Here is a 16,337-nt window from a genome sequence, read left to right as displayed (position 1 = left end):
ACAAATTTAAAGACTGGTCCATCCGTAGCGGGGAGTTATATTGCCGAAGAACGGATCCACTTATCGCGGAAACGCTAGGGCAAGACGGGGACGAGTGGAAGTTGGTAGTCCCCGAAGAACGACGGACCGAGATCCTGCAGGAGGCGCACGATAGCCCACAGGCCGGACACCTAGGTATTGAAAAGACCTATTATAGAATCGCGACTCGCTATTACTGGCCCGGCATGTATCGTACTGTGGTAGAATACGTAAGACGCTGTACAACTTGTCAACTCACGAAAGTGGAGCAAACACTCCCTTCCGGGTTGATGGGTCGGCGCCGTATCGACAGGCCGTGGTCCGTGGTAGCTGCCGATATTATGGGCCCGTTCCCTCCTAGCAGGTCCGGTCACGTATACCTCTTAGTGATTCAAGATCTTTTCACAAAATGGATAGAGTGCGCCCCGCTACGACGTGCGACTGGTCCAAAAATTGTCGAGGTACTCGAGGGGATGGTATTTTCCCGATGGGGAACCCCCGACGTACTATTAACAGACAACGGCACGGAATTCGCGAATAAAGGTTTGCGCGACCTCGCCAAAGAATACGGTATCCGACTGACTACAACACCCCCGTACCACCCGCAAGCGAACCCGGTGGAACGCGTCAATAGGGTATTAAAAACCATGATTGTAGCCTATATCGGAAGCGATCACAGAGGGTAGGACATGAATTTGCCGCAATTTCGATTCGCGTATAACACGGCCCGACATTCCGTGTTACAGGCTTCCCCAGCCTTCTTAAACTTCGGGCGAGAACCGCGACCGGCAAAATGCGTGCGAGCGAAAGCGGAACCGCCTATCGACTTCGAGGTAGGCTCCACGACGAAGTGGAAAGAGCGAGTTCACCAGCTGCCGACGTTGAGGAGCTGGGTAATCGGAAATTTAGAGGACGCGTACAACAGACAGTCGCGTCATTACAATTTGCGACACCGCGATCGGGAGTTCGAGGTGGGGGATAGAGTTCTAAAACGGCAACGCGTTTTATCATCGGCAGCACAGCATATCGCGGCGAAGCTAGTTCCGAAATACGTAGGGCCAGTTATCGTAACGAAAAAGGTCTCGCCGGTGGTATATTACGTAGCGACGGAAACCGGCAAGGATTTGGGCAAAGTCCACGTCAGCGATCTGAAAGCGTTCCTTCCATCACGAGAATGCAAGGACTAAACCTAACAGGAGAGGTTTTATTTCAGTACTGCCGTAAATCCTAAAAATAATAATGGATGCCGTACGGGCAAGGACCGAGCCCCACAGCCCACTCGACGATTTGGTCGAGGCCCTGCGGGCTCTGGACGCCCCGGAGTACCGTCCTCAGTTGGAGACCATCCTGAGGGACTTCCTATCCCAGGGGGGCACTACCAACGCCCTACCCTGCCGAAGACCGACGGACGCCCCTGAGACCGAAGCAGTCGTCGCAGGACCCGATAGCGACTCGGACACCTCCTACGAGTCTGCAGACGGCGAGACCGACTCATTGTTGCTGCCGGAAACCCCGGCCGAGGGACTGGACGACACCCTCGAGGGAAGCATAGAGGAGCTCCCGCGGGACAGTGGGCGTGAAGCCACTGAAAGTACCGACCCTACGGATACGAAGTCGGGGGAAAAATTGCCAATGCTGCCGACGGAGCAGGAGTCCGATCTCCTGGAGGAGGAGGTCGGACCTCCAGTGAGGGAGGCCGAGGGGCCCTTATATGAGCTGCCGCAGGATGGCCCGACTGATACAGCTGGAGAAGCTCACGCGTCGGAGGAGGGCACACTTCCACCCTCCCCCACACTGTCGCAGGGCGAAGAGGCCGAGCCGATTACCGTGACAGAAGCGCTCGGAAGGGAGGTGATGCTGGAACGAGAGCCGTTGCCGAGCCAGGGAACCGAAGACCAGGAGCTATACCCAGGGCCTTTAGTACACCTGATGACGGGTCGCCCAATCGCCCGCCCCGCTCGAGCCTTCACCAAAGAAGATCGGGAAGCTGCCGGACCCTCGACCACCCCCGCCCGAGAGAATTCGGGGACCGCTCGATTTGAGGCGCAGCACCGATTCGCGCTGGAGCGTTTCCGACGCCGGCAGGCCGAAGAGGAAGCCGCGGAGAGACGCCGGAGGAGCCTGGCCGAGGCCCCTGCGGAACCGCGCCCCTACGTTTTCCCCGCAGAGCCGCGAAGGATGGCGACCCTATTAGAGCTGCCGAAAGTGGCCCCTCCACCCGCTGCCGTACAAGCCAAGGCCGGCCCATGGGACGCCTGCGTCAAGGACCGGCAGAACGGCTGTTGGCGATGTGGTGCCCGGGACCATAAACACCGGTATTGCCCGGGCCCCGAAACGACATATTGCTTCCGGTGTGGCCGCCTGGGGTACACCATAAAATCGTGCCCGAAGTGCGGCCAGACGTGGAAGGCAGGCGGGCCCCACCATCCTTGGGGCTACAAGGAGTCACGGGGGTAAAGCCCTCGCTTTGCCGAGCTGCCGAGGCCAGTGCCTGGGGTCCCTCGACAACACGCGGAAAGTCACGGTCCAGAGCGAGCAGGAGGCCCATCTACCATCATCGCTGCCGAACAGATGGGGAAGGACGTATCCACCCTCACCCCGTCCCACCAAATTGCCAAGGGTTATAATAAGAAGTGGTCCCTATAAGGGACAGATTTTGTTTTTTTTCTCCGCTGCCGATAAAGATAACCAAAAAGCCCAGAAAGCTAAGGGGATCCGTGTTTACGCCAAAAGGGCAAGAGACAGTATTTTGAATTATAAGTTACGGACCGAGCGTCCAAAAATCAAATATATTTTTTTTTTTTGTTGTATGGGTGAGTGCGTGAGTGGCTGCCGGGTAAGAAAGGTATGAGAGCGCGAGAAACAAAATAGAGTTTAGGATAAATAGGTAGTAAGCTAGTTGCCGTAATAGGACCATTAGAATACCAAAGAGGTTATAAGGCTGCCGGGGGCACAACCGTACCCCGGAATAATAAAAACAATATTTCGAGCATAAACACCAATTCGACTGTTTAATTTGCGCGAAAATAACCCCTCGAACTCCCCCCTTTCGCGACCCGATTTAGCGCGAACAGGACTAAGGAGATGCCGGCCGGAAGCGGGAGTCTCGCCCAACTCTTTATGATCTGTTTCGTAAGTATTTGTCGTAGATAGTATTGGTGATGGGTAGGTGTCTGTGACGATTCATTTTGTTTTAGCGTGAACCAGCGGACACTCCCAGATTGAGATTGCGCTGCCGAGCCTGCGGAAGCCTGGTCGGTGGCTGCCACCGGTATGGCCCGGTCTTCCCCGGGGGGGGGAGGAGTTGTGACGTGGCAAAATTGTCCACGTCCCTCAGATCGGGGATCGAAAGACCGGGCCGCCCTTTGGCAGCCCCACCGCGTTAACGGTGGTCGTGATCGATCTCCCTGGGAGCGTCCGAGATCCCAGATCGGATATTGACGCGGTTTGAATGCCGCGCCACTTGGCGCGACACGAAGTTGCAGGACCGTGGCCGGGTCCCAGGGGGACCCGGATCCTTTTCCCAGCTCACAGGAACGCGGAAAATCCGGAGGGAAACTGTGCAGGGGACGGCTACGGAGGACGCCCTGCATAAAGCCAACGAGAAGGACACCGAGCCCGGGCCTACCAACCCGGAGGCGCCGCCGAGGGATTACGGGTCTGAGGCGTACATCTTCTCAACCTCGTCGCCGCCTCGTCCCGAAAAGCTACACGCACCCGTCGAGGGAATGGCAAGCGGTCTATCTCCAAGGGAAGCGGCCAATCAACGCGCGTCACCAAGAAAGCGTTAGCCGATAGATCCGTAGCCGAGGGCCCCGTACCGCCGGACGCGGCCCTGAAGCGCGAAAGCTAGCGATAGGTTAGAGCGCCGCGCGGGAGCAGGGAAGAGTAGGATAGTGGGGGACGCCTCGCTTCCGCGTTAGCGAGTCTTCGCGAAGTAGGGCACTGTGCTGCCGAATCTAGTCCGGGTTAGTCACCTTTACCAGTGCGTAAATTATATAGTATTTCTTTTCGAACATCATCACCGCTGCCGAGGGTAGACATAGAGAGAGCTGCCGAATTCCGGAGGAATAAGTCGCTAGGGAGCCCAGAGCTGCCGTTAAGAGAGAGCGAAGCGACTAGGAAGCCACGTGCCGCGTGGTAAGTGCCGACCAGGTTTTTCCGCACCATTATAATTTTCGCGTTGGCTCGGTAGCGTTTTTGCGAATCGGCCGGACTTCGAGTCGAATTTAAGACGTAACCTCGCTCGCCGTGAATCGCGATCAGATTAGAATCGAGAAGGGGGCGAGGCCGTCGGTCGGTGAACGGACGGGAGGCCCGTATCGTTACCGATTTTTGGCGAATCCAATCTGGGGACGTCCCACGGTGGGACGACGCGACGAAAACCGTATCGCAGTTTCCGGCTAATTCCGACGGCCACAGTCATTACGAATTTGCTGCCGCGTATACCACCGGAACCCGGTCGCTTCACGACCGGCTAATTGCCACTCATAGCTGCCGTACATCGCGCCTACGATCGGGTTCGACGCGTAGGAAAGTAGAATCGGGAGAAATAAGCGCGAGCGACCGTCCAACTGTCGAATCATTGTACAATACCGCGCGGGCTTCGTTTCCATCGCTGCCGGGTCGCCCCGGCAGCCTTCTGTAATCCACAAGACCAATAAATGTAAAGTCGAAGCCCACTCTCGTCTATCTTTCTTCCGTGAGAAACCTTTCCGCCGCGGGAAACGTCCCGCATTCCCTCCGCGTAGTACCCTGGCCCAGGCTGCCGCTATTCAGGCCCTCGCGCGGTTCCCGTAAGGTTCGGCAGAATAATTAGCGTCTCGCGCAATCTTCGAAATTGTTCGCGTGACACTTGCGAGTGTCTGGCGCCCGTTTCGAGTCCCGAACCTGGTAACATCTTCCGTCGGGGAAAACGCCGAACCAACGGGATACCGTTTGTCACCGGGCGAAACACGTCCCGCGCGGCCGAACGTGCCTAACACGTCGTGGCCCCGGTTTTCGTCCGTCGGACGGGTCGGAAAACGCGGGACCCGTGACAGAATACATCCATGTATTCCTCTATATTCAATATTTTTGCTTTAATTTTTATCAATTCTTCTGATTTATACACACCATTAATCGTTCTTAAATTAACTTTTTGTTTCAAATTAACTCTTTTTTGTTTTAAATGTACTAGTTTTGAATTTATTAGTGAGACATTTGAGCCTGAATCATAAATAGCGGATACTTCTAAAGTGTTGTTCAATGTTATTGTAAGTTTGATCAATGGTGGAATCATTAGTTTTTTGGATCTACATCACTTAGTTCTACTTCTAATACTGAATTATTTATATATTTCTTTTCGTGTTCTTTATCCTTAAACCAGCATTCAGCTACAGGGTGGAAGCGTATGCCTTTGCCTTTATTTTTACAAGTTTCGCATGGTGTTCTTTCTGTTTTCTCCTTATTAATATAATTCTTATTCTTTTTTATTTCAAAGTTTCTCTTGTGAACTAAATGTTCCAATTTACCTATTTCGTTATATAAGTCTTCCGTCTTTCTTAGTTTTTCTCTATCAATCCTGTCAGCTACAAAATTTGGCAAGCCAGTTGCAATTAGATCAATTAGTGTTCCATCATCAATCGATTTTCTTACTTCTAATAGAAGTTTCTCTTTTTTTATTGCATACTCTAGTAAAAGACCCGTTTGATATTTAAACGACAGTGCATATCTTATTCTAGACCAACCTTTACTAACAAATGTTTCGCAAAAGATTCTTTTCCACTCTCCCCAGTCTGATTCAATAGTAAGTTTCAATAGTGTACAACTATACCAATCTGCGGCGCCTTTATCCATGAATGATTTCAAGATTTCAATTTTCTTACCATCGTCAGAGATGTCAAATCGTCTACACTCTTTTTCGAAACTCGCGATCCACTGATCCGCGTTTGAATTTCTTCCATCAAATCTCTCAATCATGAATTGCTCTGCTATTTTACCTATACTTCTACTTTCGGACTGTATTTGGCTCTTTTCAAGCAACTTTTCTAACATTTTCATAAGTGGTTGTTCTGAAGCTTGTGATCCATGCTCTGGTTTTTCCGATATCTCCTCTAGATAAAGGTCTCCTATTTGTAGGTTTCCTCCTTCGTCTAAGTAAACATTGGTTAACTCTTTAGTTAAATTGATCCATATTTTTCTTGTTTGGTGCCTTCTCGTTAATGAATTTTTCACTTTATTAAATGTAGGTAGTTTCACGATTTCTGTGTGACGTGTTGCTGGTTGATACTCCTCCGGAACTGCATACACGTGGCCATCCGGTGTGCCGATTGAGGTTATGCACAGCACGTTCGTCTTCATATCTGCTGTACTGCGAACCGTGAAGATAAATTACAACTTTTCCATCTTGTTTGTTGTGAATTCCAACGAGAATGTTGTTTTATAATGGTTTATTTAATGTGCAGGTTGTTGGTGGACAATGAGCAGAATTTTTTCTCTGTAATAACAAAGTTTTTATTATTTCGAACAAAATGATAATGTAATAACTTAGACTAATTCTTAATCCTACCTGTAATAACAAAGAAACAACATTTAATGCTATCATTCACTCTCATTCACGCTACTATTCACTCTTATATTTAATCTTATAACTCTTATTCAGTCTATGATTGCACTTTGTGGCTTACACCGTCGTTCTGACGCCACATGTCTATTCGTTAGGTTAGGTTGGAGATCTGACTTACCGACCTATTCAATACAACTAAGGATACTTTCCTTACATATATATTGTTAGAAACCGTCTATATTACAGTGATATCACGTCGAAAATCGTCTAGGACCGATACGGAAAAAGTTTGCTCTTAGCGGTGGGGCTTAGAAAAATTTTCGTCCAACGTCCGACGAAGTAGCACGGCCGTCCATTATTTGCTAATAACTCGGTAAATAATAATTGTAGCGAGTTTGGTGTTATGATATATATTGTTAGAAACCGTCTATATTACAGTAATATCACGTCGAAAATCGTCTAGGACCGATACGGAAAAAGTTTCCTCTTAGCGGTGGGACTTAAAAATTTCCAGAGTTTTGTCGACGGAGTAGTACATCCGTCCATTATTTGCTAATAACTCGGTAAATAATAGTAGTAGCGAGTTTGGTGTTATGATATATATTGTTAGAAACCTTCTATATTACAGTGATATCACGTCGAAAATCGTCTAGGACCGATACGGAAAAAGTTTTCTCTTAGCGGTGGGACTTAAAAATTTCTAGAGTTTTGTCGACGGAGTAGTACATCCGTCCATTATTTGCTAATAACTTTGTAAATAATAGTAGTAGCGAGTTTGGTGTTATGATATATATTGTTAGAAACCGTCTATATTACAGTGATATCACGTCGAAAATCGTCTAGGACCGATACGGAAAAAGTTTCCTCTTAGCGGTGGGACTTAAAAATTTCCAGAGTTTTGTCGACGGAGTAGTACATCCGTCCATTATTTGCTAATAACTGGGTAAATAATAGTAGTAGCGAGTTTGGTGTTATGATATATATTGTTAGAAACCGTCTATATTACAGTGATATCACGTCGAAAATCGTCTAGGACCGATACGGAAAAAGTTTCCTCTTAGCGGTGGGACTTAAAAATTTCCAGAGTTTTGTCGACGGAGTAGTACATCCGTCCATTATTTGCTAATAACGCGGTAAATAATAGTAGTAGCGAGTTTGGTGTTATGATATATATTGTTAAAAACCGTCTATATTACAGTGATATCACGTCGAAAATCGTCTAGGACCGATACGGAAAAAGTTTCCTCTTAGCGGTGGGACTTAAAAATTTCGAGAGTTTTGTCGACGGAGTAGTACATCCGTCCATTATTTGCTAATAACTGGGTAAATAATAGTAGTAGCGAGTTTGGTGTTATGATATATATTGTTAGAAACCGTCTATATTACAGTGATATCACGTCGAAAATCGTCTAGGACCGATACGGAAAAAGTTTGCTCTTAGCGGTGGGGCTTAGAAAAATTTTCGTCCGACGAAGTAGCACGGTCGTCCATTATTTGCTAATAACTCGGTAAATAATAATTGTAGCGAGTTTGGTGTTATGATATATATTGTTAGAAACCGTCTATATTACAGTAATATCACGTCGAAAATCGTCTAGGACCGATACGGAAAAAGTTTCCTCTTAGCGGTGGGACTTAAAAATTTCCAGAGTTTTGTCGACGGAGTAGTACATCCGTCCATTATTTGCTAATAACTCGGTAAATAATAGTAGTAGCGAGTTTGGTGTTATGATATATATTGTTAGAAACCTTCTATATTACAGCGATATCACGTCGAAAATCGTCTAGGACCGATACGGAAAAAGTTTTCTCTTAGCGGTGGGACTTAAAAATTTCTAGAGTTTTGTCGACGGAGTAGTACATCCGTCCATTATTTGCTAATAACTTTGTAAATAATAGTAGTAGCGAGTTTGGTGTTATGATATATATTGTTAGAAACCGTCTATATTACAGTGATATCACGTCGAAAATCGTCTAGGACCGATACGGAAAAAGTTTCCTCTTAGCGGTGGGACTTAAAAATTTCCAGAGTTTTGTCGACGGAGTAGTACATCCGTCCATTATTTGCTAATAACTCTGTAAATAATAGTAGTAGCGAGTTTGGTGTTATGATATATATTGTTAGAAACCGTCTATATTACAGTGATATCACGTCGAAAATCGTCTAGGACCGATACGGAAAAAGTTTCCTCTTAGCGGTGGGACTTAAAAATTTCCAGAGTTTTGTCGACGGAGTAGTACATCCGTCCATTATTTGCTAATAACTGGGTAAATAATAGTAGTAGCGAGTTTGGTGTTATGATATATATTGTTAGAAACCGTCTATATTACAGTGATATCACGTCGAAAATCGTCTAGGACCGATACGGAAAAAGTTTCCTCTTAGCGGTGGGACTTAAAAATTTCCAGAGTTTTGTCGACGGAGTAGTACATCCGTCCATTATTTGCTAATAACTCGGTAAATAATAGTAGTAGCGAGTTTGGTGTTATGATATATATTGTTAGAAACCGTCTATATTACAGTGATATCACGTCGAAAATCGTCTAGGACCGATACGGAAAAAGTTTTCTCTTAGCGGTGGGACTTAAAAATTTCTAGAGTTTTGTCGACGGAGTAGTACATCCGTCCATTATTTGCTAATAACTGGGTAAATAATAGTAGTAGCGAGTTTGGTGTTATGATATATATTGTTAGAAACCGTCTATATTACAGTGATATCACGTCGAAAATCGTCTAGGACCGATACGGAAAAAGTTTCCTCTTAGCGGTGGGACTTAAAAATTTCCAGAGTTTTGTCGACGGAGTAGTACATCCGTCCATTATTTGCTAATAACTCGGTAAATAATAGTAGTAGCGAGTTTGGTGTTATGACATATATTGTTAGAAACCGTCTATATTACAGTGATATCACGTCGAAAATCGTCTAGGACCGATACGGAAAAAGTTTCCTCTTAGCGGTGGGACTTAAAAATTTCCAGAGCTTTGTCGACGGAGTAGTACATCCGTCCATTAGTTGCTAATAACTCGGTAAATAATAGTAGTAGCGAGTTTGGTGTTATGATATATATTGTTAGAAACCGTCTATATTACAGTGATATCACGTAGAAAATCGTCTAGGACCGATACGGAAAAAGTTTCCTCTTAGCGGTGGGACTTAAAAATTTCCAGAGCTTTGTCGACGGAGTAGTACATCCGTCCATTAGTTGCTAATAACTCGGTAAATAATAGTAGTAGCGAGTTTGGTGTTATGATATATATTGTTAGAAACCGTCTATATTACAGTGATATCACGTCGGAAATCGTCTAGGACCGATACGGAAAAAGTTTCCTCTTAGCGGTGGGACTTAAAAATTTCCAGAGTTTTGTCGACGGAGTAGTACATCCGTCCATTAGTTGCTAATAACTCGGTAAATAATAGTAGTAGCGAGTTTGGTGTTATGATATATATTGTTAGAAACCTTCTATATTACAGTGATATCACGTCGAAAATCGTCTAGGACCGATACGGAAAAAGTTTTCTCTTAGCGGTGGGACTTAAAAATTTCTAGAGTTTTGTCGACGGAGTAGTACATCCGTCCATTATTTGCTAATAACTCGGTAAATAATAGTAGTAGCGAGTTTGGTGTTATGATATATATTGTTAGAAACCGTCTATATTACAGTGATATCACGTCGAAAATCGTCTAGGACCGATACGGAAAAAGTTTTCTCTTAGCGGTGGGACTTAAAAATTTCTAGAGTTTTGTCGACGGAGTAGTACATCCGTCCATTATTTGCTAATAACTTTGTAAATAATAGTAGTAGCGAGTTTGGTGTTATGATATATATTGTTAGAAACCGTCTATATTACAGTGATATCACGTCGAAAATCGTCTAGGACCGATACGGAAAAAGTTTCCTCTTAGCGGTGGGACTTAAAAATTTCCAGAGTTTTGTCGACGGAGTAGTACATCCGTCCATTATTTGCTAATAACGCGGTAAATAATAGTAGTAGCGAGTTTGGTGTTATGATATATATTGTTAAAAACCGTCTATATTACAGTGATATCACGTCGAAAATCGTCTAGGACCGATACTTAAAAAGTTTCCTCTTAGCGGTGGGACTTAAAAATTTCTAGAGTTTTGTCGACGGAGTAGTACATCCGTCCATTATTTGCTAATAACTGGGTAAATAATAGTAGTAGCGAGTTTGGTGTTATGATATATATTGTTAGAAACCGTCTATATTACAGTGATATCACGTCGAAAATCGTCTAGGACCGATACGGAAAAAGTTTCCTCTTAGCGGTGGGGCTTAGAAAAATTTTCGTCCAACGTCCGACGAAGTAGCACGGCCGTCCATTATTTGCTAATAACTCGGTAAATAATAATTGTAGCGAGTTTGGTGTTATGATATATATTGTTAGAAACCGTCTATATTACAGTAATATCACGTCGAAAATCGTCTAGGACCGATACGGAAAAAGTTTCCTCTTAGCGGTGGGACTTAAAAATTTCCAGAGTTTTGTCGACGGAGTAGTACATCCGTCCATTATTTGCTAATAACTCGGTAAATAATAGTAGTAGCGAGTTTGGTGTTATGATATATATTGTTAGAAACCTTCTATATTACAGTGATATCACGTCGAAAATCGTCTAGGACCGATACGGAAAAAGTTTTCTCTTAGCGGTGGGACTTAAAAATTTCTAGAGTTTTGTCGACGGAGTAGTACATCCGTCCATTATTTGCTAATAACTCGGTAAATAATAGTAGTAGCGAGTTTGGTGTTATGATATATATTGTTAGAAACCTTCTATATTACAGTGATATCACGTCGAAAATCGTCTAGGACCGATACGGAAAAAGTTTTCTCTTAGCGGTGGGACTTAAAAATTTCTAGAGTTTTGTCGACGGAGTAGTACATCCGTCCATTATTTGCTAATAACTTTGTAAATAATAGTAGTAGCGAGTTTGGTGTTATGATATATATTGTTAGAAACCGTCTATATTACAGTGATATCACGTCGAAAATCGTCTAGGACCGATACGGAAAAAGTTTCCTCTTAGCGGTGGGACTTAAAAATTTCCAGAGTTTTGTCGACGGAGTAGTACATCCGTCCATTATTTGCTAATAACTGGGTAAATAATAGTAGTAGCGAGTTTGGTGTTATGATATATATTGTTAGAAACCGTCTATATTACAGTGATATCACGTCGAAAATCGTCTAGGACCGATACGGAAAAAGTTTCCTCTTAGCGGTGGGACTTAAAAATTTCCAGAGTTTTGTCGACGGAGTAGTACATCCGTCCATTATTTGCTAATAACTCGGTAAATAATAGTAGTAGCGAGTTTGGTGTTATGATATATATTGTTAGAAACCGTCTATATTACAGTGATATCACGTCGAAACTCGTCTAGGACCGATACGGAAAAAGTTTCCTCTTAGCGGTGGGACTTAAAAATTTCCAGAGCTTTGTCGACGGAGTAGTACATCCGTCCATTAGTTGCTAATAACTCGGTAAATAATAGTAGTAGCGAGTTTGGTGTTATGATATATATTGTTAGAAACCGTCTATATTACAGTGATATCACGTCGAAAATCGTCTAGGACCGATACGGAAAAAGTTTCCTCTTAGCGGTGGGACTTAAAAATTTCCAGAGCTTTGTCAACGGAGTAGTACATCCGTCCATTAGTTGCTAATAACTCGGTAAATAATAGTAGTAGCGAGTTTGGTGTTATGATATATATTGTTAGAAACCGTCTATATTACAGTGATATCACGTCGAAAATCGTCTAGGACCGATACGGAAAAAGTTTCCTCTTAGCGGTGGGACTTAAAAATTTCCAGAGTTTTGTCGACGGAGTAGTACATCCGTCCATTATTTGCTAATAACTCGGTAAATAATAGTAGTAGCGAGTTTGGTGTTATGATATATATTGTTAGAAACCGTCTATATTACAGTGATATCACGTCGAAAATCGTCTAGGACCGATACGGAAAAAGTTTGCTCTTAGCGGTGGGACTTAAAAATTTCCAGAGCTTTGTCGACGGAGTAGTACATCCGTCCATTAGTTGCTAATAACTCGGTAAATAATAGTAGTAGCGAGTTTGGTGTTATGATATATATTGTTAGAAACCGTCTATATTACAGTGATATCACGTCGAAAATCGTCTAGGACCGATACGGAAAAAGTTTCCTCTTAGCGGTGGGACTTAAAAATTTCCAGAGTTTTGTCGACGGAGTAGTACATCCGTCCATTATTTGCTAATAACTCGGTAAATAATAGTAGTAGAGAGTTTGGTGTTATAATATATATTGTTAGAAACCGTCTATATTACAGTGATATCACGTCGAAAATCGTCTAGGACCGATACGGAAAAAGTTTGCTCTTAGCGGTGGGGCTTAGAAAAATTTTCGTCCAACGTCCGACGAAGTAGCACGGCCGTCCATTATTTGCTAATAACTCGATAAATAATAATTGTAGCGAGTTTGGTGTTATGATATATATTGTTAGAAACCGTCTATATTACAGTAATATCACGTCGAAAATCGTCTAGGACCGATACGGAAAAAGTTTCCTCTTAGCGGTGGGACTTAAAAATTTCCAGAGTTTTGTCGACGGAGTAGTACATCCGTCCATTATTTGCTAATAACTCGGTAAATAATAGTAGTAGCGAGTTTGGTGTTATGATATATATTGTTAGAAACCTTCTATATTACAGTGATATCACGTCGAAAATCGTCTAGGACCGATACGGAAAAAGTTTTCTCTTAGCGGTGGGACTTAAAAATTTCTAGAGTTTTGTCGACGGAGTAGTACATCCGTCCATTATTTGCTAATAACTTTGTAAATAATAGTAGTAGCGAGTTTGGTGTTATGATATATATTGTTAGAAACCGTCTATATTACAGTGATATCACGTCGAAAATCGTCTAGGACCGATACGGAAAAAGTTTCCTCTTAGCGGTGGGACTTAAAAATTTCCAGAGTTTTGTCGACGGAGTAGTACATCCGTCCATTATTTGCTAATAACTCGGTAAATAATAGTAGTAGCGAGTTTGGTGTTATGATATATATTGTTAGAAACCTTCTATATTACAGTGATATCACGTCGAAAATCGTCTAGGACCGATACGGAAAAAGTTTTCTCTTAGCGGTGGGACTTAAAAATTTCTAGAGTTTTGTCGACGGAGTAGTACATCCGTCCATTATTTGCTAATAACTTTGTAAATAATAGTAGTAGCGAGTTTGGTGTTATGATATATATTGTTAGAAACCGTCTATATTACAGTGATATCACGTCGAAAATCGTCTAGGACCGATACGGAAAAAGTTTCCTCTTAGCGGTGGGACTTAAAAATTTCCAGAGTTTTGTCGACGGAGTAGTACATCCGTCCATTATTTGCTAATAACTGGGTAAATAATAGTAGTAGCGAGTTTGGTGTTATGATATATATTGTTAGAAACCGTCTATATTACAGTGATATCACGTCGAAAATCGTCTAGGACCGATACGGAAAAAGTTTCCTCTTAGCGGTGGGACTTAAAAATTTCCAGAGTTTTGTCGACGGAGTAGTACATCCGTCCATTATTTGCTAATAACTCGGTAAATAATAGTAGTAGCGAGTTTGGTGTTATGATATATATTGTTAGAAACCTTCTATATTACAGTGATATCACGTCGAAAATCGTCTAGGACCGATACGGAAAAAGTTTTCTCTTAGCGGTGGGACTTAAAAATTTCTAGAGTTTTGTCGACGGAGTAGTACATCCGTCCATTATTTGCTAATAACTCGGTAAATAATAGTAGTAGCGAGTTTGGTGTTATGATATATATTGTTAGAAACCGTCTATATTACAGTGATATCACGTCGAAAATCGTCTAGGACCGATACGGAAAAAGTTTCCTCTTAGCGGTGGGACTTAAAAATTTCCAGAGCTTTGTCGACGGAGTAGTACATCCGTCCATTAGTTGCTAATAACTCGGTAAATAATAGTAGTAGCGAGTTTGGTGTTATGATATATATTGTTAGAAACCGTCTATATTACAGTGATATCACGTCGAAAATCGTCTAGGACCGATACGGAAAAAGTTTCCTCTTAGCGGTGGGACTTAAAAATTTCCAGAGCTTTGTCAACGGAGTAGTACATCCGTCCATTAGTTGCTAATAACTCGGTAAATAATAGTAGTAGCGAGTTTGGTGTTATGATATATATTGTTAGAAACCGTCTATATTACAGTGATATCACGTCGAAAATCGTCTAGGACCGATACGGAAAAAGTTTCCTCTTAGCGGTGGGACTTAAAAATTTCCAGAGTTTTGTCGACGGAGTAGTACATCCGTCCATTATTTGCTAATAACTCGGTAAATAATAGTAGTAGCGAGTTTGGTGTTATGATATATATTGTTAGAAACCGTCTATATTACAGTGATATCACGTCGAAAATCGTCTAGGACCGATACGGAAAAAGTTTGCTCTTAGCGGTGGGACTTAAAAATTTCCAGAGCTTTGTCGACGGAGTAGTACATCCGTCCATTAGTTGCTAATAACTCGGTAAATAATAGTAGTAGCGAGTTTGGTGTTATGATATATATTGTTAGAAACCGTCTATATTACAGTGATATCACGTCGAAAATCGTCTAGGACCGATACGGAAAAAGTTTCCTCTTAGCGGTGGGACTTAAAAATTTCCAGAGTTTTGTCGACGGAGTAGTACATCCGTCCATTATTTGCTAATAACTCGGTAAATAATAGTAGTAGCGAGTTTGGTGTTATGATATATATTGTTAGAAACCGTCTATATTACAGTGATATCACGTCGAAAATCGTCTAGGACCGATACGGAAAAAGTTTGCTCTTAGCGGTGGGGCTTAGAAAAATTTTCGTCCAACGTCCGACGAAGTAGCACGGCCGTCCATTATTTGCTAATAACTCGATAAATAATAATTGTAGCGAGTTTGGTGTTATGATATATATTGTTAGAAACCGTCTATATTACAGTAATATCACGTCGAAAATCGTCTAGGACCGATACGGAAAAAGTTTCCTCTTAGCGGTGGGACTTAAAAATTTCCAGAGTTTTGTCGACGGAGTAGTACATCCGTCCATTATTTGCTAATAACTCGGTAAATAATAGTAGTAGCGAGTTTGGTGTTATGATATATATTGTTAGAAACCTTCTATATTACAGTGATATCACGTCGAAAATCGTCTAGGACCGATACGGAAAAAGTTTTCTCTTAGCGGTGGGACTTAAAAATTTCTAGAGTTTTGTCGACGGAGTAGTACATCCGTCCATTATTTGCTAATAACTTTGTAAATAATAGTAGTAGCGAGTTTGGTGTTATGATATATATTGTTAGAAACCGTCTATATTACAGTGATATCACGTCGAAAATCGTCTAGGACCGATACGGAAAAAGTTTCCTCTTAGCGGTGGGACTTAAAAATTTCCAGAGTTTTGTCGACGGAGTAGTACATCCGTCCATTATTTGCTAATAACTCGGTAAATAATAGTAGTAGCGAGTTTGGTGTTATGATATATATTGTTAGAAACCGTCTATATTACAGTGATATCACGTCGAAAATCGTCTAGGACCGATACGGAAAAAGTTTCCTCTTAGCGGTGGGACTTAAAAATTTCCAGAGTTTTGTCGACGGAGTAGTACATCAGTCCATTATTTGCTAATAACTCGGTAAATAATAGTAGTAGCGAGTTTGGTGTTATGATATATATTGTTAGAAACCGTCTATATTACAGTGATATCACGTCGAAAATCGTCT

The sequence above is a fragment of the Halictus rubicundus genome, unplaced genomic scaffold (genome assembly GCF_050948215.1).
Source record: "Halictus rubicundus isolate RS-2024b unplaced genomic scaffold, iyHalRubi1_principal scaffold0081, whole genome shotgun sequence".
Taxonomy (NCBI): Eukaryota; Metazoa; Arthropoda; class Insecta; order Hymenoptera; family Halictidae; genus Halictus; species Halictus rubicundus.
The sequence above is the reverse complement of the archived record's forward strand: the minus strand, read 5'-3'. Positions refer to the sequence as shown.